The sequence below is a fragment of the Oryctolagus cuniculus genome, chromosome 5 (assembly GCF_964237555.1).
Source record: "Oryctolagus cuniculus chromosome 5, mOryCun1.1, whole genome shotgun sequence".
NCBI classification, from domain to species: domain Eukaryota; kingdom Metazoa; phylum Chordata; class Mammalia; order Lagomorpha; family Leporidae; genus Oryctolagus; species Oryctolagus cuniculus.
In genome coordinates, this window is record NC_091436.1 from 13313258 (window position 1) to 13335984 (window position 22727).

Here is a 22727-nt window from a genome sequence, read left to right on the forward strand (position 1 = left end):
ACCTAAACAATGTGTCTTGGTAATGAAGTGAACCAAGCTGAAGCCAGGAGCCAGGAACTCCATCTGTTTCTCCCTTGTGGGTGGCAGAGATTCAAGATTTAAGCCATCATCTGCTTTCTCCAAGGAGCACTGTCTGGGAATTGAATAATAAATAGAGTCGCTGTGATGGGATTTAGGAATTCCAAGCAGTAGCCTAACCCATAGCACCATAACACCTTTCCAAAGACTTATTTAAATCCTTAACTACTTTTTTTTTTTATTTTACAGGTAGAATTATAGACAGAGAGAGAGAGAGAGAGAGAGAGAAAGGTCTTCCTTCTATTGGTTCACTCACCAAATGGCCGCTACGGCTGGAACTGTGGCGATTTGAAGTCAGGAGCCAGGTGCTTCCTCCTGGTCTCCCATGCAGGTGCAGGGACCCAAGCACCTGGGCCATCCTCCACTGCCCTCCCGGGCCACAGCAGAGAGCTGGACTGGAAGAGGAGCAACTAGGACTAGAACCCAGTGCCCGAGTGGGATGCTGGTGCCGCAGGGCAAGGATTAACCAAGTGAGCCACGGCGCTGCCCTGATCCTTAACTACTTTTTACAAACTAATTTGCATCCTCTATTTAGCAGAGTATTACAAATGATAAGGGTAGAAGAAAGGAGGGAAATTTGAGGGAAGATGGAACCTAAAAGAGGTTGATATTACAAAGTGACAGCAGCACCAAACATCCTGAGAACAGCTCTGCAAATGATCTCACTCCTCATGCCTGTAAATAAACTTCTTTGCTTCCAAAACAGGAAAGCCAAGCCAAGCCAAGCACTATTTTATGCATATGTCTTAGAAATGAACACACTGGAAATGTTTAATGATAAATGGGTCAGACTGATGGGACGTGTCTGCTCTGCATCTATTGTGTCCTGATATTGGAATCAAGAAGGGGTTCAGCGACAATAAGAAGGAAGAACAATAAAATTAAGGAAGTGGAGATGACACTTCCTCTTCTTTTGAAAGAGCTTTTTTTTTTTTTTTTTTTTTTCTGGTCAGCTTCTAATGGGAGTTCCAAGTAGACTGAACCTCCAGAGCTGTGACTGCTTACAGTGGAATAGTCAACCCTTCCTCAGACTATTATGAATTTTCTGAACTTGGCGCCAAAGAGTCAGTTCCTGGATTTCCTACTGCATGTAAGTAAAAAAAATCACTCCTTGATTGTGTATGAGAAGTCCTTGTTTGGCATATCAGGATGGTACAGGATGGACATTCTATCATTATCTCTAGAATAGTGATTTCTAGAATCTTGGGATTTGGCGTTTGCTCAGCTCTTCATACGCCTGCTGCTGTGAAGTGCAGAGCTGTAGACTTTGAGTTAGAGCTGTGCAGGGTAGACTAGTGGACTCACTTTTCTTCTCTATTTTTCTTAAACAAGTGTACTGGTGGCTACTTGGGCTGCTGACCATGGGTTTAATGCAGAAATGCTTAATTCAACATCTGTTAGGGTCCTATCGTAATAGTTTGTGGCCAGACTCTTTGGAGAAAGTGCGTTTTTATGCGGAGAATGCCTCTTTGCAGGCCAACAACTGGAGGGGATTGTACTTTTAGAAGAAGGTCACAGGCTAGACCAGAAATCTCTGGTATGAAAATGAGAGCAAGTTGTTGGCTCAGAGTCTTTTCCTGTAGCGTCTGTGAAAGAATTGAATTTTAGGAAACAGGTGTAGCCCACTGAAGTACTAGAATTCATTCACCTGTAAGGACCTGTTTCTGGTACTGTCCTAGACATTTTATAGTAACACTTAAAGTCTGATTCCTGTACAGTTATTTATTTTGCATAGAACATGGAAATAGAGCTTTACGTATACATCATGCAAGTGAGGTGGGAAAGGAGTTATGCTCGTGCCTTTGTTGATGTACTCATTCACTATTTTGTCTTTTAATTTTATTCCTTCCCTCTCTTTATATATCAAGTGTCTTTTTCTGGAGAGGATAAGTCCAAGCATGAATATTTTAAACAAACCACATTAAGCAAGTATGCATCATCAGTGCATGGAAATAGGAAGCCCTTTCCTGCGGTAGCTGGCTGTGGCAATAAGAGATAAGAAATTACTTCATGACTATTGCCTGAAACTTTCCTTTTGACTTGTGTATCCTTCTTGAATGGCTCACTTCTGCTTTCTGTCCAGCTTGAAGGGAAGGCAGTGCGAGCTGCTAACCCAAGCACAGGTTTGACGATTTGCAAGGAGATTTAGTATGCCCAGTGCCTTACATGTGTAGAAAATCCTAAAAAAGAAGCTTTTTGATGTTGGAGAAAATCCTGCCAATGACAGGATCACCGCAGTTCCAGGGTTCAGAGCAGTGCCAAACAGCATATGCACTCAGTAAGTATATGTTGAATGAATGGAACGGTCGGGATTGTTCATCAAACGAGTGTGGGAGGGTAGCCATTGCTTTGCTTCCCTGGAAGGTACAGGTCGGAGGAGGTCGGAGTGAAGCAGCAGAGGAGGAAACTGGGAAGGTAGGAGGAGAGGATGTCTTACCAGGATGATGCAAAGCCATGGGTCAGGAAAGCGGGAGGGGTGGAGATGTGGTGGTGGAGGTGGATGTGGTGGAGGAGGTGAAGGTGGAGATTCCGGTGGAGGGGAGTTGGAAGTGGCGGTGGAGGTGGCAGGAGAGTTGATGCTGGTGGTGGCTGTGGCAGTGGAGATGATGATGGGGGTTTGTGGGAAAGAGCAAGTAGAAAACATAATTTTGGGTCCAGCACATCTGTTAAAAATCTGCATCTACTACTTATAAGCTCTATGACTCCTGAATCTGTAAGGTGGTGATAATAAAATACTAAGGCTTTCGGGTTGTTGTGTGAGGACAATACAATAACCAAAGCATGATTGCATAACGATTACCAGGTCATGGATCTTTACTGACAGGTAGTTGTCAATACATTTTCCTTTTTAAAATATTATTTCTCTTTTTCTTGTTGTATATGTTCATGAACTTAAATGCTAGTCTGTGACATGCAGCTATTTTTTAAAATAAAGTTTTATTTCTTTTTAAAGCTTTGTTTCTTTACTTATTTGAAAGGCAGAATGAGTGAGAGAGAGATCTTCCATCCCTTGGCTCACTCCCCCAGTACCTGTAACAGCTGACGCTGGGCCAGGATGAAGCCAGGGACTCTGCAGGGGCCATGTGGTCCTTGAGCCATCATCTGCTGCCTGTCAGGTGCACTAGCAGGAAGCTGCATCAGAAGTGAAGCACTCTGATATAGGATATGGGTATCAAAGCAGTGACTTAACGCTCTGCGCCACCATGCCCACCCCTCTTCAGTTTTCAAATCGGTAAAGCCGCCCACAGTTAAAAATTTAGCCACTTATTTGTCTTTTTCCATTGAGGCTTTTTGAAATTTTTCTACATTTTGCAAAATGAACTTGAATCTCTGCCATAGTCTGAATAGTCCCCTCACCCCCAATTTCCTTTTGCAACCTAATAGCCATCACGGTGGTATTAAGAGAAGGGGGAAGTGATGAGGATGTCGCAGGACTTTGCCCGTGGGTTGGATTAATGCCCTTGAAAAAGATGCAGGAGGGATTGAGTGCCGTGCCCTCTTCTGCTACATAAAGATACGGAAAAGAGACCATCCACAGGAACAGGCTCTCACCAGACCTCAGATCTGCTGATGTCCTGATCTTGGACTTCCTAGCTTCTGGAACCATGAGAAATAAATTTCCATTATTTATAAACTACCCGATGTGTGGTGTTTTGTTATAGGAGCAAGAATAGACTAAGACTCATTTATTAGGAACAAATGCTGGGGTCGGCACTGTGGCGTAGCAGGTAAAGCCGCCGCCTGTAGTGACGGCATCCCATATGGGCGCTGGTTTGAGTTCCAGCTGCTCCACTTCCAATCCAGCTCTCTGCTATGGCCTGGGAAAGCTGTGGAAGATGGCCCAAGTGCTTGGGGCCCTGAGCCCGCTTGGGAGACCCAGAAGAAGCTCCCGGTTCCTGGATTTGGAATGGCCCAGCCCTGGTCGTTGTGGCTATCTGGGGAGTAAACCAGCAGATGGAAGACTGCTTTCTCTCTCTCTCTCTCTCTCTCTCTCTCTCTCTCTGTTTCTCTTTCTCTCTCTGGTTCTGCCTCTCTGTAACTCTGCCTTTCAAATAAATAAATAAATCTTTAAAAAAAAATAAGTGCTATAAACCTTATTATTGGAATGGTTAAGCACAAGGCGGTATATATCTTTACATAAAGAAATTTCTTTATGTAAAGAAATACCATCAGTAAAATTTATAGAAGTATTTTCATGATGTCGTATTTTCAGAAAAGCATGAACACAACTTTTTCAAATATGCAAAAATCATGAGGAAAAGCATGATTGAGATGCAAAATGTTGAAATATATGAAGAGAAAGTTTATAAAATGGTTATTTTTCTCATTGTGCTTTTCCATTTTTTTCCTGAAATTTTCATTAGTGGAGCATACATAGACTATCTTAATAATTTAAAAACAAGATAAATGTTGCATGTAAATAAATGATGAAAAGCTTAACAGCTGTTTTATCTTTCAGAAAATAGAAAACAAAAGTAATTTTTTAGTTACACTGCTCTAAAGTTTGTGGTTAATTGCAATGTAAGAAATGGCACTTAAAACACAAGTTATTGGGGCTGGTCTTGTGGTGCGGCAGGTTAAGCTGCCGCCTATGTTGCTGGCATCACATGTGAGAGCTGGTTGGAGTCCTGGCTGCTCTTCTGATCCAGCTCCATGCTAATGCACCTAGGGAAGCATTAGATGTTGCCCAAGTTCTTCAGTACATGTGGGAGACCTGGATGGAGTTCCTGTCTCCTGGTCTTGACCTGGTGCAGCCCTCGCTGTTAAGGCCGTTTGGGAAGTGAATCAGTTGAAGATTCTTTCTCCCTGTCTCTCACTCTGCCTTTCAAATAAATAAATAAAAATTTTAAAAACCCATTTGGAAAACATTATGCTAAGTGAAATAAGCCAGTCCCAAAGGGACAAATATCATATGTTCTCCCTGATCGGTGACAACTAACCGAGCACCAAAAAGGAAACCTGTTGAAGTGAAATGAACACTATGAGAAACGGTGACTTGATCAGCCCTTGCCCTGACTGTTGATGAACAACTTAATACGTTATCCCTCTTAGTATTTTTTTGTTTGTTCTACTTAATACTTTTGGTTGAATACTGTAATCAATACACAGTTATTCTTAAGTGTTGAAACTTAACTGAAAAGTGATCGCTGTTAAATATAAGAGTGGGAATAAGAGAGGGAAGAGATGTGCAATCTGGGACATGCTCAGGCTGACTTGCCCCAAAGGGTAGAGTTAGAAACATACCAGGGGATTCCAATTCAATCCCATCAAGGTGGCATGTACCAATGCAATCTCACTAGTCCACGTGATCAATTTCAGTTCACAATTGATCATAATGATAGGACTAAGAGCCAAAGATATCACATAAACAAGACTAGTGTCTGCAAATACTAGCTGATAGAATCAAAAAGGGAGAGAATGATCCAACATGGGAAGCGAGATACACAGCAGACCCATAGAATGGCGGATGTCCTAAACAGCACTCTGGCCTCAGAATCAGCCCTTAAGGCATGCGGATCCGGCTGAAAAGCCCATGAGAGTATTTCAGGCATGGAAAGCCAAGACACTCTGGCAAAAAAAAAAAACAAAAAACAAAAAAAAAAAAAAAAAAAAAAAAAAAAAACAAAACCAACCTAAATGAAAGATCTCTGTGAGTGAGATCCCAGTGGAAAGAACGGGCCATCAAAGAAGGAGGTACCTTTCTCTGAAGGGAGGAGAGAACTTCCACTCTGACTACGACCTTGCCTAAATATGATCAGAGTTGGTGAACTCAGGGGGCTTCCATAGCCTTGGCAGCTCATGACAAGAGCCTAGGGTGATTACTGATGCCATAAACAAGAGTGTCAATTTGTTAAGTCAACAACAGGAGTCACTGTGCACTTACTCCTCATGTAGGATCTCTGTCCTTAATGTGCTGTACATTGTGATTTAATGCTATAAGTAATACTCACACAGTATTTTTCACTTTGTGTTTCTATGTGGGTGCAAACTGTTGAAATCTTTACTTAATATATGCTAAACTGATCTTCTGTATATAAAGAGAATTGAAAATGAATCTTGATGTGAATGAAAGGGGAGAGGGAGCAGGAAAGGGGAGGGTTGCGGGTGGGAGGGACGTTATGGGGGGGGGGGACCATTGTAATCCATAAGCTGTACTTTGGAAATTTATATTCATTAAATAAAAGTTAAAAAATGTATGCCCCAGAGGCACAACAATAAAAAAAAACCATTAAAGGAGGCTATTTATTCTTCTTAGATGGATCTTCTTTGGCATAAAGACTGATACATAACCAGGTTTAAAAACTCAAGGGAGAACAAGTTGGTAGGGCCCCATTTGAGGGTGGCTGTTCTGAATATTTCCTAGAATATCGTGAATATGAGTCATTTTCTCTGGATGATTATAATTGACACTAATCCTGAATTAGACGGGTTTCTAGCAAGTCCAATAGCCAATTTAATAGTTAATAGTTCTACATTGAATTTAGATATGCTGGCATAACAGTATTCATTTTTAAGGGAATGATATACATGAGGAGAGGTCAGAAAAACATTTTTGTAGAGTCCAGAATTCCTGTTAGAATCTTGGCCATGCCCTCTCATGGTGTCAGTGTATCACTACTGAGTCACTTGCAAGAGATTGAATTCAACATAAAATATGTTGGCTTACAGATATTGAAAGGAATCATCTGTTTTTATCTTAGAAATGGTGCAATAGGAGGGAGTTGTCAGACAAAAGGGAAAAGATCAGAAAAATATGAGCGAAGACAAGTGTCCCAATGGACACAGGTATTGAAATTATTGCTAGAATGTGATTAGTCACTCAAGAGTCTGAATAAAAGATGGCCATCTCTACAGTGAAAACTACTTAAGTTCAGAAACGAAAGAATTCATCAAACAAGCAACAGACTTCATGCTAAGTACTAAAAATTAAATACCTCAGCGTGGAATGTGAATTGAAATAGACACAGCACAATAATTCACAAAATTTTCTGAATATTTCATGTGTGGTACAATGAATAAAAACTAATGATATGGCCGGCGCCGTGGCTCAATAGGCTAATCCTCCACCTTGTGGCGCTGGCACACCAGGTTCTAGTCCTGGTCGGGGCGCCGGATTCTGTCCTGGTTGCCCCTCTTCCAGGCCAGCTCTCTGCTATGGCCCGGGAGTGCAGTGGAGGATGGCCCAAGTGCTTGGGCCCTGCACCCCATAGGAGACCAGGATAAGCACCTGGCTCCTGCCTTCGGATCAGCGCGGTGCGCCGGCTGCAGTGCGCCGGCTGCAGAGGCCATTAGAGGGTGAACCAACAGCAAAAGGAAGACCTTTCTTTCCCTGTCTCTCTCTCTCACTGTCCACTCTACCTGTAAAACAAACCCCCCCCCAAAAAAAACTAATGATAATATTGAAGGCTTACCATGTTCTATGCACTATGAACAGTATTTTCATTCTCATATTTGAATTTATATGGACCTTTAGTTACATTTACAATTAGTTACATTTGAGTTCAGCCACTTCTCTAAACAGTCTTCGGAACTAGTACCGTTGTTATCTGCACAAAACTGAAACTTGGAGACATGAAGCGTTCTTTCTTCGACTACATGGCTAGGCAGAGGCTGGGTGGGGCAGGCATACAAGCCCACATCTTCATGTGTCTTTGAGCAAGGGATCTGTCTCCTTTTCTGTGCAATATGTTATTTTCATTTATGGTAAAGATTTTCTCATGTAAGACAGAAATTTGAGGCCAAGGCTGGGGAGACAAAGATTGAGTCAGGGCAGATCTGTCTTCTACTTTGAAACTTTCTTTAAGAGAAATTCTTTTCCACTTCCCTGGTGAGTGGGTAGTGGAAAGAAGCTTTTATTTTCTCCAAGGAACTACTTGTGCCCTGACATGATGGCACATATGTGACTGTCAGTGTAGCCAATTGCCTTGGCAGCCTGGTGGAATCCTGTCGAGAGCACTTCTCAACTGGCATGGATGAAGGAGTTCTGGAGGGCTCTCAGAACCACACCTGGGCTTTCGACATTCGAAGTCAAGATACATGAGTCTTGTCATTACTAGGATCCTGTGCAGCAAATATCCAATTTTTATTTTGGGTTTTAATGGATTCATATTTTTGGGAATTTATATTATACCATATTTTTTGGTGAGAACAATATAGAATTAGAGGCTTAGAGAACTTAGCGTGGGGCTAAAAAGAGTTGTGTGCATCCAAGCAAGCACTGAACTTTTCTGCATTCGAAAGTTGGGATAAAAAATACCTAACCAATGAGATGCACTGGATATACTTTGGAAAAAGTAAAAATATTGGAGTCTTCTGTCTTTTGCTCATATTCCACTTTCCTTTTTTTCCCCCAAAGAAACCATTTATTTAATGAGTACAAATTTCATAAGCACAACTTTAGGAATATAGTGATTCTTCCCATCATACCTGCCCTCCCACTCCCACTCCCACCCTATATAGAGATTTTACAAGTAGAAAAAGAATACATTGAAGATAGTAAGAAGGTGTTAAGTGTTAAATTGTGCCCTTCCTCAAAAATGTTTGAAATCCTAATCACCAATATTTCAAAATGTGACCTTATTTGGAAATAGGGCAGTTGGTGTAATTTGTCGAAGTAAGTTCAAGTCAGACTGGAGTACACCTTCATGGGTCCCTGATCCAATGTGACTGGTGTCCTTATATAAGACAGCATGTGATGATGAAAACAGGTCAGAGTGAGGCAGATGCAAGTGAAGAAGTGCAAGGACTGCCAGCCACCACCAGGAAAGGCACCAGGACGCTAGAAAGACGCTAGGAAGACGCTAGGAAGAGGCAAGGAAGGATTTTCTCAGACAGATTTCAGAGGGAGCATGGCCTTGCCAGCATCTTGCTTTTGGACTTCTGGCCTCCATAATTGTGAGAGGGAAAAAATGCAGGGGATGAAGAACAAAAGACATTTTAAGTGCTGGTAATAAAGCATCTGTGGTGCTAGCAAGCACTTTTGGGAACCAAATCCAACATGACTCATCTTCTGCTTAACCTGTGGTATTGGGCCTCAAACAATAGAGTTACTTCATCACTGAGTGGGAATGAATAAAGATACAAAACAATGAAACACATTTACAAGATGAAAATCAAGCTATCGGGAAATCTATAAAAGGGCATCCTTTCATAAATTAAGTACAGCTAGAGAGCCGGGATTATTATGCCAATGAGGTAATTTGCTGGATATGGAACATGAGGGTCTACTTGGGGAGACATTTACTTCCTCAAGTTGTCCATTGAAAGAAAAGCACAGATTGGAAAAGTACAATTGGAAAATGAGGCATTGTGGTGCCAAACATAAAATCTAAAGCTCTAATCTATGTATACAACAAGTGGAAAATTCCTAATTAACGAATGCTGAACCATTATAGTTGGTTTCATCAATAATTTTAAAAATTATTTATTTATTTTATTTATTTGAGATCAAAGAAAGACAGAAATGTCAGCCATTTGCTGGCTCACTCCTCCAATGCTTGTGGCAGCTGGTCCTGGGCCAGGCTGAAGGCAGTAGCCTGGAATTCAACCTGGGTTTCCTACATGGGTGGCAAGAGGACCTGGAGCTATCGACTGCGGCCTCTCAGGGCACAAATTAGCAGGAAGCTGGAATGGGTAGCAGAGCCAGGACTTAGAGTGAGGTACCCATATGGGATGCGGGCGTCTTAGCCACTTGATACATAATTCAGTCTAGTATATGCATAAGTATTTTAATGGTAGCATAAATAGCCAGAATTTCAGTGTATTCTTGGACTTCTCTGCAACATAAAAGTCATTTAAGTCTCCTTTTCTATAGAGTTTAAATTACTTTAATTTCTATTGCCACAATTAACCCTAGCAGAAAACATGCTTTTTACAGAAAAACACCATTGTAGAGGCTAATTAATCTGTGCAGAATTAAAAATCTTTTTGCTCCCCTTCTTAATTGATTCATATTTAAGTTTCTTTAGACTTGTTATTAATTTTATATAATCTTTATCAAAATGTCCAATAGAAATTTTTGACTTGATTTGAACAGGGTAGTTCTTTTTACCCTATTATTTTATTTTATTTTATTTATTTATTTTTTTTGACAGGCAGAGTGGACAGTGAGAGAGAGAGACAGAGAGAAAGGTCTTCTTTTGCTGTTGGTTCACCCTCCAATGGCCGCCACGGCCAGTGCGCTGCGGCCGGTGCACCGCGCTGATCCGATGGCAGGAGCCAGGTGCTTCTCCTGGTCTCCCATGGGGTGCAGGGCCCAAGCACTTGGGCCATCCTCCACTGCACTCCCTGGCCACAGCAGAGAGCTGGCCTGGAAGAGGGGCAACCGGGACAGAATCTGGCGCCCCGACCGGGACTAGAACCCAGTGTGCCGGCGCCGCAAGGCGGAAGATTAGCCTAGTGAGCCGCGGCACCGGCCTACCCTATTACTTTTTAAAATGATTTTATTATATTTCTGAGAGGAAGATTTGCAGAGAGAGGGAGAGACAGAGAGAAAGGTCTTCCATCCGTTGGTTCACTCCCTAAATCATCCCAAGGCCTGGAGCTGAGCCAATCCAAAGCCAGGAGCTAGGAGTTTCTTCTGGGTCTCCCATGTAGGTGTAGAGGCCCAAGGACTTGGGCCATCTTCTACTACTTTCCCAGGCCATAGCAGAGAGCTGGATTGGAAGTGGGATGCTGGTGCCACAGACAGAGGCTTAGCCCACTATTCCACAGTGGCAGCCCCTTTCCCTGGCTGTTACGAAGGAAACTGCTTTCTGAGGAGTTGTATGCAGTGGTCTCTAAAATCAATTAGAAATTGAACACTTAACCACCCATAGGCAAATGTGTGTATAGATGCTGAAACTTGATGTTGAATAGGAACAAACGTCTCAGAAAGGAAGGAAATGCAAAACACCACCCAGGAGCCCCAACTCAGCATTATGCACTTCTACAGAACAGAATGCTGTGTATGGTGTCAAGATTCACCCAAAAGACACTTGGTTGCACTTCAATGTGGGTTCATGTTTTAAGGAGCAAACCTTTAATTCTCTGAAAACACTAAACGAGTGGAAACAGAAAAGTCATACAGGTAGGCTACTTGTTTATGATTAACCTGTTTGGATAGCTCAGACTACAACAAAAGTTTTGTGGATTTCTAAGAATATATGTAGCATCCTTAATTTCTTGAACATGTTGGAAGATTCTACTATTTTAGGAAATTAATGGTTGCAACAGGAACATGATATTCGGTCACCCACAGTGAAGGTCATTTGTAACAACTTTGTTCTTTCTACCCATTAAAAGCCTGAAGCAATATTAAAGGTCTTATTTTCTGGTTCTGTTTTAGACCATAAACACCTACTTCTCTTTCCATTACTACAAAACAGTCAAAGAGTTGTTCTCACCAGTAAGTGTGAATGTTAACCATGATATAGTGAGGTCTTATTTATGATGTTTAACATTTATCAAATGTTTGAGTTCTAATATCTTTCAGGTAATGTATTAGCCGTTTCATTGCAATAGAATGGACAGGATCACCAGTGAAATTATTTTGTCATCATAGGCAAAACACTATTTCCTGTTAGTTAGATTCGGTGACAGCCATTCTGTTAAACAGAAGGATATAAACTTGACATCTCTTGGTTAAAATGGTCCCGGTTTCCAGCTAGAGTTGTATTTCACTCAGGCACAGCTACACAGATTTTATGCACTCAGATTTTCAACTTGATTAATCAACTAGGGCAGCTTTTGCGTAGGTGAGGAGACTTTAAAGAGGGGTTGTCAAGCAAGGCGCTGGAGTACTATTGAGTACACTCACAAACATTCCAAAGTTCTGTACAGATAAGTTGCTCTGAGAGGAACACCAGACCCCCAGACATTCTGAGCTGAGAAGCTAGCCCTCGGAGAGACACAAAGAAGCCACCAAACAGAGTAAGTGAACTGAACAAGGAAGGCTGAGCTGTTGCTATTCCCTGAGATGTGACTTTGCTTTTGAGTTGATGTTCCTGGCAGTAGCAATGTCCTAGATACAGAGTATGCTCATTTCTACTTTGCATTAAATTCTCCTTGTGTACATTGGGAGCAAATGAGCGAAAAATCTCCCTCTTAATCCCGGACTGAGTTCAGGCATTGAGCCCCTCCACCTATTCCGCACAAGCTCATGGTTCTGATTATTGTGGAGATGAGACTTTTGCCAATGGATAGATGCTACTAGCCAGTGAGATATGCTGGGCAATGCCTAGAACTTTCTGGGCAGCAAAAGCTATGAGGTGGAGACCAAGAGAGGTCCTCTGTTTCTTCTCATAGCTTCTCCAACATTCTATGTTGGTTTCCCCATGTCTATCTGACTGACACATGTAGTCAGAGTAATGGTTATTACTAAGACATGTTCTACCCTCTTGCTCTCTACCAGAGAAGGTGTGAAAGGCTTTACATTCATGATATAATTTCTAATCAAATAACTCTAGGAAGCACTATTGTTATTAATCAGCTCCAGTTTTATGACAAGGGAGCAGGTTCAGAGAGCTTAAGAACCTGGATCAACGTCACAAAGAAATAGCATAGCCATGATGCCAGCTGCAGCAGTTTGGCCCAGAGTCAGAATCCAGGCTCAAGACTCCAGTAGTATGTAGCGCCCTTGAGGGCACATAATTTAAAAATATAAGGAAAAGGATGCTACATTATTTCTTATTTTCTAGATAAATTTGTTCTGTGCTGATCTACCTTTCTCCCCATTCCTGAGCTGAGAGTGTGTGTAACCTAATCTCATTTGGGCCAGAGGAAGTTTGTCAGAAAATTATTTTAGCAGCTGTTGGCCCACATTTGCCTGAGCATCGAGGAAAATCTCATGCCTGCAGACATTTCCAGAAAAACAGCTGGGGAGGGTTGGGGATGAGGAGGATGGGGCATTTGCTTCCAAGAATTCAGACTGAAAAGGGGAAGAAAAGGGAAATGAAAAGACAGGAAGATAGAATTTTGAGAGGATGTGCCTGAATAGTTTCCATTCATCCTTTTGTTTATTCAATGACCAGAAAAGACGTTCTTAGAAAAAGAGAAGATGGTTTATATTAAATTACAGAAGCGGAAGGAAAGATCTTTTGAGGCAAATTAAACCTCATAGTAAATTTACATTATCAACTCTCTTCCTATTTACAGTTTACATTTTAAACAATAGTTGTTTTATTTTAGTGCACATGTGGTGTATTTTATTGCCAATAAAACAAACAGGCAAGGAAAAGATAAATATTTCCTATTATCAGATAGCCCCAAAAGAATCATAGTTAATAGTTTGGTGAAAGAAAGCTTTAGAAATTTTTCCTTTTTTTTTTAAAAAAAAGTATGAGTTTATTTACCAAAAATGAGAAATAATACTTTGATACATTAAAATCACATTCCTAATACACTATCTGAGCATATTTTAGATATAATAGTTTCATGTTTTATCATATACAAGTGTAGTAGCCAAACTTTTTGAATGCATAATGAATAGGTACATGAAAAAATTCTCTTTATAATAATGTATCATAGGAGATATCAGATATTCATTGTTAGCAAATACTTCCAAGAATTAAGTCTAACAAGTTGAAACCAAAACCAAACCAAACCAAACCCAAACCAAGACACCCCACAAATTATCAGCAACCTGGCAAAACAAAAGAAAGCAGAAGTCAATGAAAGAGCAAAAGGTGGTGGAGGCAAGACCTCCACGTGAATGTGAATAGGTGTGTTTTGGGGAGTGCACAGTGGGGGACAACAGCTGTGTTTTATAAACTGGATTATTTTCAATTGATTTGCATTTTTGCAACTCTGTTTTTGATTCTTGGTGGCTAATGGGGCCCTTATCTGTCATAGAACATCCCCAAAGCTGGATAGAGGAATTGCTATAGAGCCACCAAAAAGAGTCTGCTCACCAGTTGTGTAGAAGCCAGTCATGGATACCTAGAAGCTGGAAGAAAGCAGGTCTTTATTGCAAAGCACAGATCAAGGAGTCAGACAGCTAATGCTCAATTTCCAGAATCCCCATGGGGTTAAATGTAGTGAATCTTACACTCACGGCTGAGGATGAACAGTGCGTGTTCAGGTCACGTAGGGGTCTCTGGTTGGTTCACAGTGCATGTGGTCTTCCTTTGTTTGGTCAGTGACAGGGGCCAGCATGTTTCTTTTGGAATAGCAAAGGAGGGCTCCAGCTTGTCTGGGACCAAGGGTAGATTGGGTGCTAATTTGCTTGATCAGGCCCTGAGAGTTCCTGCAAAGACAACAGAATAGAGGGTGGTATTGAGATGCTCATTCTATTAACAACAAAGGAGATTTGAATCTTTATGATTCAGTCTTGGCTCTGGCCTTGCCCTTAACTTAATGAAGTAATTTTTACAGGGAAGCAGCAAGCTGAGGAAGGCATGCTTGGACGTGACAAGGATTTATTTATTTATTTGAAAGGCAGAGTTACAGAGGCAGAGACAGAGAGGGGTCTTTCATCTGCTGGTTCAATCCCTAAATGGCCATAACAGCCAGAGCTGGGGCAATCTGAAGCCAGAAGCCAAGAGCTTCTTCCAGGTCTCCCACATAGGTGCAGGGGCACAAGGACTTGGGTCCATCTTTACTGCTTTCCCAGGCCATAGCAGGGAGCTGGGTCAGAAGTGGAACAGCTGGGACTTGAACCTGTGCCCCTATAGGATGCCAGTACTTCAGGCAGTGGGTTTACCTGCTATGTCACAGCGCTGGCCCCAGCATTTTTCAAGGCTGGAGGAAAGGAAGCTATAGGTGTTAGTAAAATGGTGCCATCTTATCTGTGGCACCATCTATGCCCTGGAAGCCATCTTAGCCTCTGGCCCCTGTCGCCATCTTGCACAATAAGTTTCAATCCTAAACCCAGTGGCTCAACCACAAGTATGGGGTCAGCCCCCGCCCTAATGGGATTCACTGCTCCTATTTCCCTGCCCCCTGCAAAGGTATAACAGGACCTGCTTCCCACACATGCGCTCTCTCTCTCTTGATCGCTCTCTTAACTCCCCCTTCTCTCTGCTCTTCATTCCTTCCCTCCAGCCGGTCGGATTTCCCCTGTCAATAAACCATTTCCCTTAACTCTGGTATCTGGTGTGTTTTGTGGTGGCCTTACAGTAGGCATTCCTTCTTTTTTTTTTCTTTTAAAAATGTATTTATTTATTTGAAAAGAATAGTGACAGAGACAGAGTTATAAATACCCAGAACAGTTGGGACTGGGTCTGGCAGAAGCCAGGAGCCTGGAACTCGGCCTGGGTCTCCCACGTGGGTGGCAGGGATTCAGGCACTTGAGCCGCCACCTGCTACTTCTCAGCTTGTGTGTTAGCAGGAAGCTGGAATCAGCAGCAGAGCTCAGACTTGAGTCCAGGCACTCCAACATGAGATTGGGTATTTCCAAGTAGCATCTTAAGTGCCGTGCCAAATGCTTGCCCCAAAATATTTTTCTTTTCATATCAGGCTTATTTCACTTAACATTATGTCTTAAAGGTCTAACCATGTTATAGCATCTGTTCGAATTTCACTCCTTTTTAAGACTGACTAATATTCTATTGTATGTCCATGCAATATTTTGCTTATCCATTCATCTGCTGACAGATTTTTGGGTTATGTCCACCTTTTGGCTATATAATGCTGCTGTCAAAATTGGTGTACAAATACCTCTTCAAGGCTCTGCTTTCACTGTATGTGCCCAGAAGTGGAATGGCTAGATCATAAGTTAATTTTTTAAAATATTTTGCAGAACTGCTGTGCTGTTTCCCAGTATAACACTTTATATTCCAATTTTTCCACATCCTCACCCACACTTATTTAGTTTTTCCACCTAAAAACCTTTTATTTAAGGAATACAAATTTCATACATTTCACAATTACACCATTAGGAACACGGTAATTCTTCCAATCATACTCAACCTCTTTCTCACTCTCCCACCACTTTTCCTCCTCTTTCTCCTATTCTCATTCTTTTTTTTTCTACTAAGATCTATTTTCAATTACTTTTATACACATGTGAATAACTCTATGTTAAGTAAAGAGTTCAACAAATAGTATGGAAAAAAAAAACTGTTCCTCAACGGTCAAGACAAGGACTGTTCAAAGTCATTGCTTCTCAAAGTGGCAATTTCACTTCTATAGATCACATTTTAGGTGCTGCATTAGTTATCACAGGTAAGGGAGAACACATGGTATTTGTCTCTTTGGGACTGGCTTATTTCACTAAGTATGATGTTTTCCAATTTCACCCATTTTGTTGCAAGTGGCCAGATTTTTTTTTTAAACCACTGTGTATGTATAGTATTCCATGGGGTATTTATCCCATAATTTCTTTATCCAGTCTTCAGTTAATGGGCATTTGGGTTGATTCCATATCTTAGCTATTGTGAATTGAGCTGTAATAAACATAAATCTTTCATATCCTGATTTCATTTCCCTTGGGTAAATTCCCAGGAGTGGAATGGTAGGGTCATATGGTAGGTCTATATTCAGATTTCTGAGGTATCTCCATACTGTCTACATAGTGGCTTTACCAGTTTACATTCCCAGCAACAGTGGATTAGTGTACCTTTTCCCACACATCCTTGCCAGCATTTATTGTGTATTAATTTCTGTATGAAAGCCATTCTAACAGTGGTGAAGCGGAACCTCATTGTGGTTTTGATTTGCATTTCCCTGACAGCTAATGATCCTGAGCATTTTTTCATGTGTGTGTTGGCCATTTGGACTTCCTCTTTTGAAAAATGTCTGTTTAAGTCCTTCGCTCATTTCTTAACTGGGTTGTTTGTTTTGCTGTTGTTGACTTTCTCAATCTTTTTATGTATTCTGATTATTAATCCTTTATCAGTTGCATAGTTTGCAGATAATTTCTCCTATTCTGTCAGCTGCATCTTCACTTTTCTGAGTGTTTCTTTTACAGTACAGAACCTTCTCAATTTGATGTGATCCCATTTGTCAGTTTTTGGTTTGATTGTCTGTGCCTCTGGGGTCTTATCCAGAACTCTTTGCCTATGTCAATTTCTTGTAGGGTTTCCCCAATGTTCCCTAAAAATTTGATGTTATCAGGTCATAGATTTAGATCTTTAATCAATTTTGAGTGGATTTTTGTGTAAGGTGTAAGGTAGGGGTCTTGCTTCAAACTTCTGCATGTGGAGATCCAGTTTTCCCAGCACCATTTGTTGGATAGACGACCCTTGCTCCAGGAATTAGTTTTAGCTCCTTGGTCAAATATAAGTTGTTTGGAGATGCACCAATTGATTTCTGGCATGTCTAGTCTGTTCCTTTGGTCTATACATCTGTTTTTGTACCAGTACTAGGCTTTTTTTGATTATAACTGCCTCATAGTATGTTTGGAAATCTGGTATTGTGATGCCTTGGCTTTGTTTTTGTTGTATAAGATTGCTTTAGCTATTTAGGGTCTCTTGTGTTTCCATATGAATTTCAGCATAATTTTTTCCACATTTGAGAAGAATGTCCTTTGTATTTCGACTGGTATTGCATTGAATCTGTAAACTGCTTTTGAAGTATGGACATTTTGATGATTCTTCCAATCCATGAATACGGAAGCTTTTTTCATTTTTTAATCTTCTTGTATTTCTTTCTTTAATGTTTTATAATTTTCATCTTAGAAATCTTTTACATCTTTGGTTACATTTTTTCCAAGGTATTTAATTTTTTTGTAGTTATTATGAATGGGATTGATCTTAGAAGTTCTTTCTCAGCTATTGCATTGTCTGTGTTTACAAAGGCTATTGATTATTATGTGTTGATTTTATATCCTGCCAGTTTACTAAACTCTTCTATGAGTTCCAATAGTCTCTTAATGGAGTCTTTTGGATCCCCCAAATAAATAATCATGTCATCAGCAGATAGAGTTAGTTTGACATCCTCTTTTGCAATTTGTATCCCTTTTATTTCTTTTCCTTGCCTAATGGCCCTGGATAAAACTTCCAGGACAATATTGAATAGCAATGGTGAGAGTGGGCATTCTTGTCTGGTTCTGGATCTCAATGGGAATGCTTTCAACTTTTTCCCATTCAATAGGATGCTGACTATGGTTTTGTCATTAATTGCCTTGATTGTGTTGAGGAATGTTCCTTCTATATCCATTTTGCTTAGAGTTTTCATCATGAAAGGATGTTGTATTTTGTCAAATGCTTTCTCTGCATCTATTGAGATAATTATATGGTTTTTGTTCTTCAGTTTGTTAATATGATGCATCACATTGTTGGATTTGTGAATGTTGAACCATCCCTGCATACCAGGGATAAATCCCATTTGGTCTGGGTGGAGGATTTTTCTATTGTGTTGTTGGATTTGATTGGCTGGTATTAGGTAGAGGATTTTTGCATCTGTGTTCATCAGGGAAATTGGTCTTATATTCTCTTTCTCTATTGTGTATTTTTCGGGTATAGGAATTAATGTGATGCTGGGTCATTGAAAGAATTTGGGAGGCTTCCCTCCCTTTCAATTATTTTGAATAGCTTGAGAGAACTTGGAGTTAGTTCTTTTTAAATGTCTGGTAGAATTCACAATGGATCCATCCAGTCCCGGGCTTTTATTTTTGGGGAGAGTCTTTATTACTGATTCAATTTCTTTCTTGGTTGTGGGTCTGTTTAGGTTTCCTATGTCTTCATGCTCAATTTAGGTAGGTTGAATGTGTCCAGGAATCTATCCATTTCTTCTAGATTTCACAGTATGTTGGCATTTAGCTCTTTGCAGTAATTTCTGATGATTCTTCTTATTTCTGTGGTGTCTGTTGTTAAATTTTCTTTTTCATCTCTAATTTTATTGATTTGGGTCTTCGCTCTTCTTTTTTTTTGGTTAGTTGGGCCAACAGTGTGTTAATTTTGTTTATTTTTAAAAAAACAGCTTTTCATTTTGCTGATCTTTTGTACTGTTTTCTTTTTTATTCAATCCTGTTGATTTCTTCTCTAGTTTTAATTGTTTATTTTACCTTACTACTTTTGGATTTGGTTTGTTTTTGTTTTTAGATCTTTGAGATGCATTGGTGGTTCATTTACTTGCTGCCTTTCCAATTCTTGATGTGGGCATCAATTGCTATAAACTTTCCTCTTAACATTGCTTTTGCTGTATCCCATAGGTTTTGATATGTTGTGTTGTCGTCTTCATTTTTTTAAAGATTTTATTTATTTATTTGAAAGATAGAATTACAAACAGTGAGAGGAAGAGACAGAGAGAAAGGTCTTCCTTCCATTGGTTCACTCCCCAAATGGCCACAACGGCCAAAGCTATGCCGATCTGGAGCCAGGAGCCAGGCGCTTCTTCCTGGTCTCCCATGTGGGTGTAGGGGCCCAAGCACCTGGGCCATCTTCTGCTTTCCCAGGCCACAGCAGAGAGCTGAATTGGAAAAGGGGCAGCAGGGACTAGAACTGGCACCCATATGCGATGCCAGCACCGCAGGCAGAGGATTAACCTACTGCGCCATAGCGCTGGCCCCTTGTCTTCATTGGTTTCAAGAAATTTTTTGATTCCTCTTTTGATTTCTTCTATGACCACTGTTCATTCAGAAACATGTTGTTCATTCTCATGCATTTGCATATGTTCTAGTGATTCCTGAGTTGTTGATTTCCAGCTTCATTACATTGTGGTCTCAGAAGATGCATGGTATGATTTTAATTTTTTTTTTTAAATTTGCCAAGACTTGCTTTATGGCATAGCATAACATCAATCCTAGAGAAAGTTTCATGCACTGGTGAGAAGAATGTGTATTCTGTGACTGTACGATGGAAAGTTCTGTAGATATCAGCTAGGTCCATTTTATGTATAGTATTGATTAACTCTGTTGTTTCCTCGTTGATTTTCTGTCTGGTTGATCTGTCCATTGCTGAAAGTGGGATATTGAAGTTTCCCATTACTATTATGTTGAGTCCATGTCTCCTTTTAGATCCATTAACATTTATTTAAATATCCAGATTCTCTGTAATTAGGTGCATATACTTTTATAGTAATGACATCTTCCTGGTGAATTGATTCCTTAATCATTGCATAGTGCCCTTTGTCTCTTTTAACAGTTGTTGTGTTAAAGTCTATTTTGTCTGATATAAGGATGGCTCTTTTTGGTTTCTGATCACATGGAATATCTTTTTCCATCTTTTCACTTTCAGTCTATGTGTAGCTTTGCTGGTGAGACGTGTTTCTTTTTTTCTTTTTTTTTTTTTTTGACAGGCAGAGTGGACAGTGAGAGAGAGAGACAGAAAGAAAGGTCTTCCTTTGCCATTGGTTCACCCTCCAATGGCCGCCGCGGCTGGTGCGCTGCGGCCGGCGCACCGTGCTGATCTGATGGCAGGAGCCAGGAGCCAGGAGCCAGGTGCTTTTCCTGGTCTCCCATGGGGTGCAGGGCCCAAGCACCTGGGCCATCCTCCACTGCACTCCCTGGCCACAGCAGAGAGCTGGCCTGGAAGAGGGGCAACCGGGACAGAATCCGGCGCCCCAACCGGGACTAGAACCCGGTGTGCCGGCGCCGCTAGGTGGAGGATTAGCCTAGTGAGCTGCGGCGCCGGCCTGAGACGTGTTTCTTATAGGCAACATATAGATAGGTTTGTTATTTAATCCATTCAGCCAGTCTTGTTTTTTAACTAGCGAGCTGAGCCTATTTACATTCAAGGTGACTATTGATAAGTAACAACTTTGCCCTGCTATTTTTCCATAAATATTCCTACTTTGGATTTCCTCTGGACTTTTACTGGGAGAATTTCTGCCTTCACCTTCTTTTGTACTGATGACCATTTTTCTGTGTTTCTGTGTGTAGCACATCCTTGAGTATCTTTTTTAAGACTTGATGAGTAGTGACAAATTCTTTCAATTTGTATTTGTTATGGAAGGTATTTATTTTACTTATATTCATAAATGAGAGCTTTGCAGGGTACAGTATTCTGGGTTGACAGTTTCTTTTCTCTTAAGACTTGGAATATATCTTGCCATTCTCTCCTAGCCTGTATGGTTCTTATGAGAATTCATCTGTGAATCTAATTGGAGCTCATCTGAAAATAATCTGGTGCTTCTCTCTTGCACATTTTAGAATCTTTTCTTTATGTCTTACTGTGGAGAGTTTGACTACAATGTGTTGTGCTGAAGATCTTTTCTGATCATGCCTATTAGTAGTTCTGTGTGCTTCTTGTACTTGGATGTCTCTTTCTCCAAATTAGGGAAGTTTTCTGTATTTATTTCACTAAAACAGCCTTATAATCCATTCTCTCTTTCCACGCCTTCAGAACTCCTGAGACCTGTATGTTGGGTCATTTGATAGTACCCTATAGATCTCCAACAGTGCTCTTTGTTTTCTAATTTCTTCTTGTTGTTTTTGGTTTGCCTGTAGAATTACCAGATATTTGTCTTTGAAGTTGGCTATTTTTTCTTCTGTTTCATGAATCTGTTGTTAAGGCTTTCTACTGCATTCTTTGTTCTATTGAATTCTTCATTTCCAAATTTCATTTTTATTTCTCTTTAAGATCTCAATTTCTTGGAAGAAAATTTCTTTCATGTCAGGTATGGATTTCATTTTTTCGTGGATTTGCTTCTGATTTCTTCTATGTAATCCTATGATCAGTTTTTCAAATTCCATTTCTGGCATTTATTCAATCTCTTCATCTTCACATTCTAGTATTGAAGTGTTGTGCATTTTTGATGGTATCATGTTGTCTTCCTTATTCTTGTTTCTTCAATTGCTGTGTTTATTATTTGGCATTTGTAGGATATTTAGTTTGATTTTTTTTTCCCCTGTGATGGCTTTTATCTTTGGACTATACTTCTGTGGCTTAGTGGTGTGTCTGCTTTTTCAGTGAATACCCAGAGGAAAATGAAACAGCCAGCACACACATGAAAAAAATATTCAGGATCAGTAGCCATCAGAGAAATACAAATAAAAACTGCAATGAGGTTTCACCTCACTCCAGTTGGAATGGCTTTCATACAGAAATCAACAAACAACAAATGCTAGAGAGGATTTGGGAAAAAGGTACCCTAATTTACTGTTGGTGGGATTTTATACTGGTAAAGCCACTATGGAGGACTGTATGGAGATACCTCAAAAATCTGAATATAGACATACCATAAGACCCAGGCATTCCATTCTTGGGGATTTACCAAGGTAAATGAAATCAGTAAATAAGAGAGTTATCTATACTCCCATGTTTACTGCAGCTCAGTTCACAATAGTTCAGACATGGAATGATCCTAAATACCCATTGTGGGGAGCAACTGGGAGCAACTCGGACTAGACTAAGTTACTGGAATTAAGACTTATTCTATGCATCTGCTCTCCCACAATATGGCGCTGAGAAGGGAGAAACAGCTTCTCCACAGCTGCCTCCAGTTCAACCAATAAATAGCAGGACCTACTCCTGATTGGAGGAGAGCAGCGTACTCGGTGTGTGGGCAGCCGAGTTGGGATTGGTAGAAGAGGACTATAAAGGAGGAGAGAGACAACATGCACCAGGAACATCTAAGGGGAACATCTATCTGAAGGAACACCTGTGCAGCCCCCGAGAGAGCCTGCCGGCGGTGTGCCATTCCCCCGCGGAAGTGGGGAATGTGGCAGGGGGAACCGCCCTTCCACGGAGGTGGAAGGGACAGTAGCCAACCCGGGAAGAACCAGCAGCAAACCCGGGGAGGGCCGAGCAGACGAAAGAACAGCGCAGGGTCCTGTGTCGTTCCTCCAC

The 22727-nt window shown here is 40.8% G+C and overlaps 1 protein-coding gene across 6 annotated transcripts in view; it reads left to right on the plus strand.

Annotated features, from left to right (window-relative positions):
- The first annotated feature begins 1001 nt into the window (after positions 1-1001).
- The window catches only part of IPCEF1 (interaction protein for cytohesin exchange factors 1), a 242684-nt gene continuing 220958 nt past the window's right edge, over positions 1002-22727 (plus strand). For 4 of the 6 annotated variants that reach the window (XM_051854215.2, XM_051854216.2, XM_051854210.2 and 1 more), the window contains exon 1: positions 11893-11988. The gene's annotated coding sequence lies outside the window, so the exon portion shown is untranslated. Of the gene's footprint in view, positions 1169-1946; positions 2357-11892; positions 11989-22727 lie in introns of those variants that run through there. The other 2 variants (XM_008263713.4, XM_051854213.2) reach the window with 2 other exon arrangements.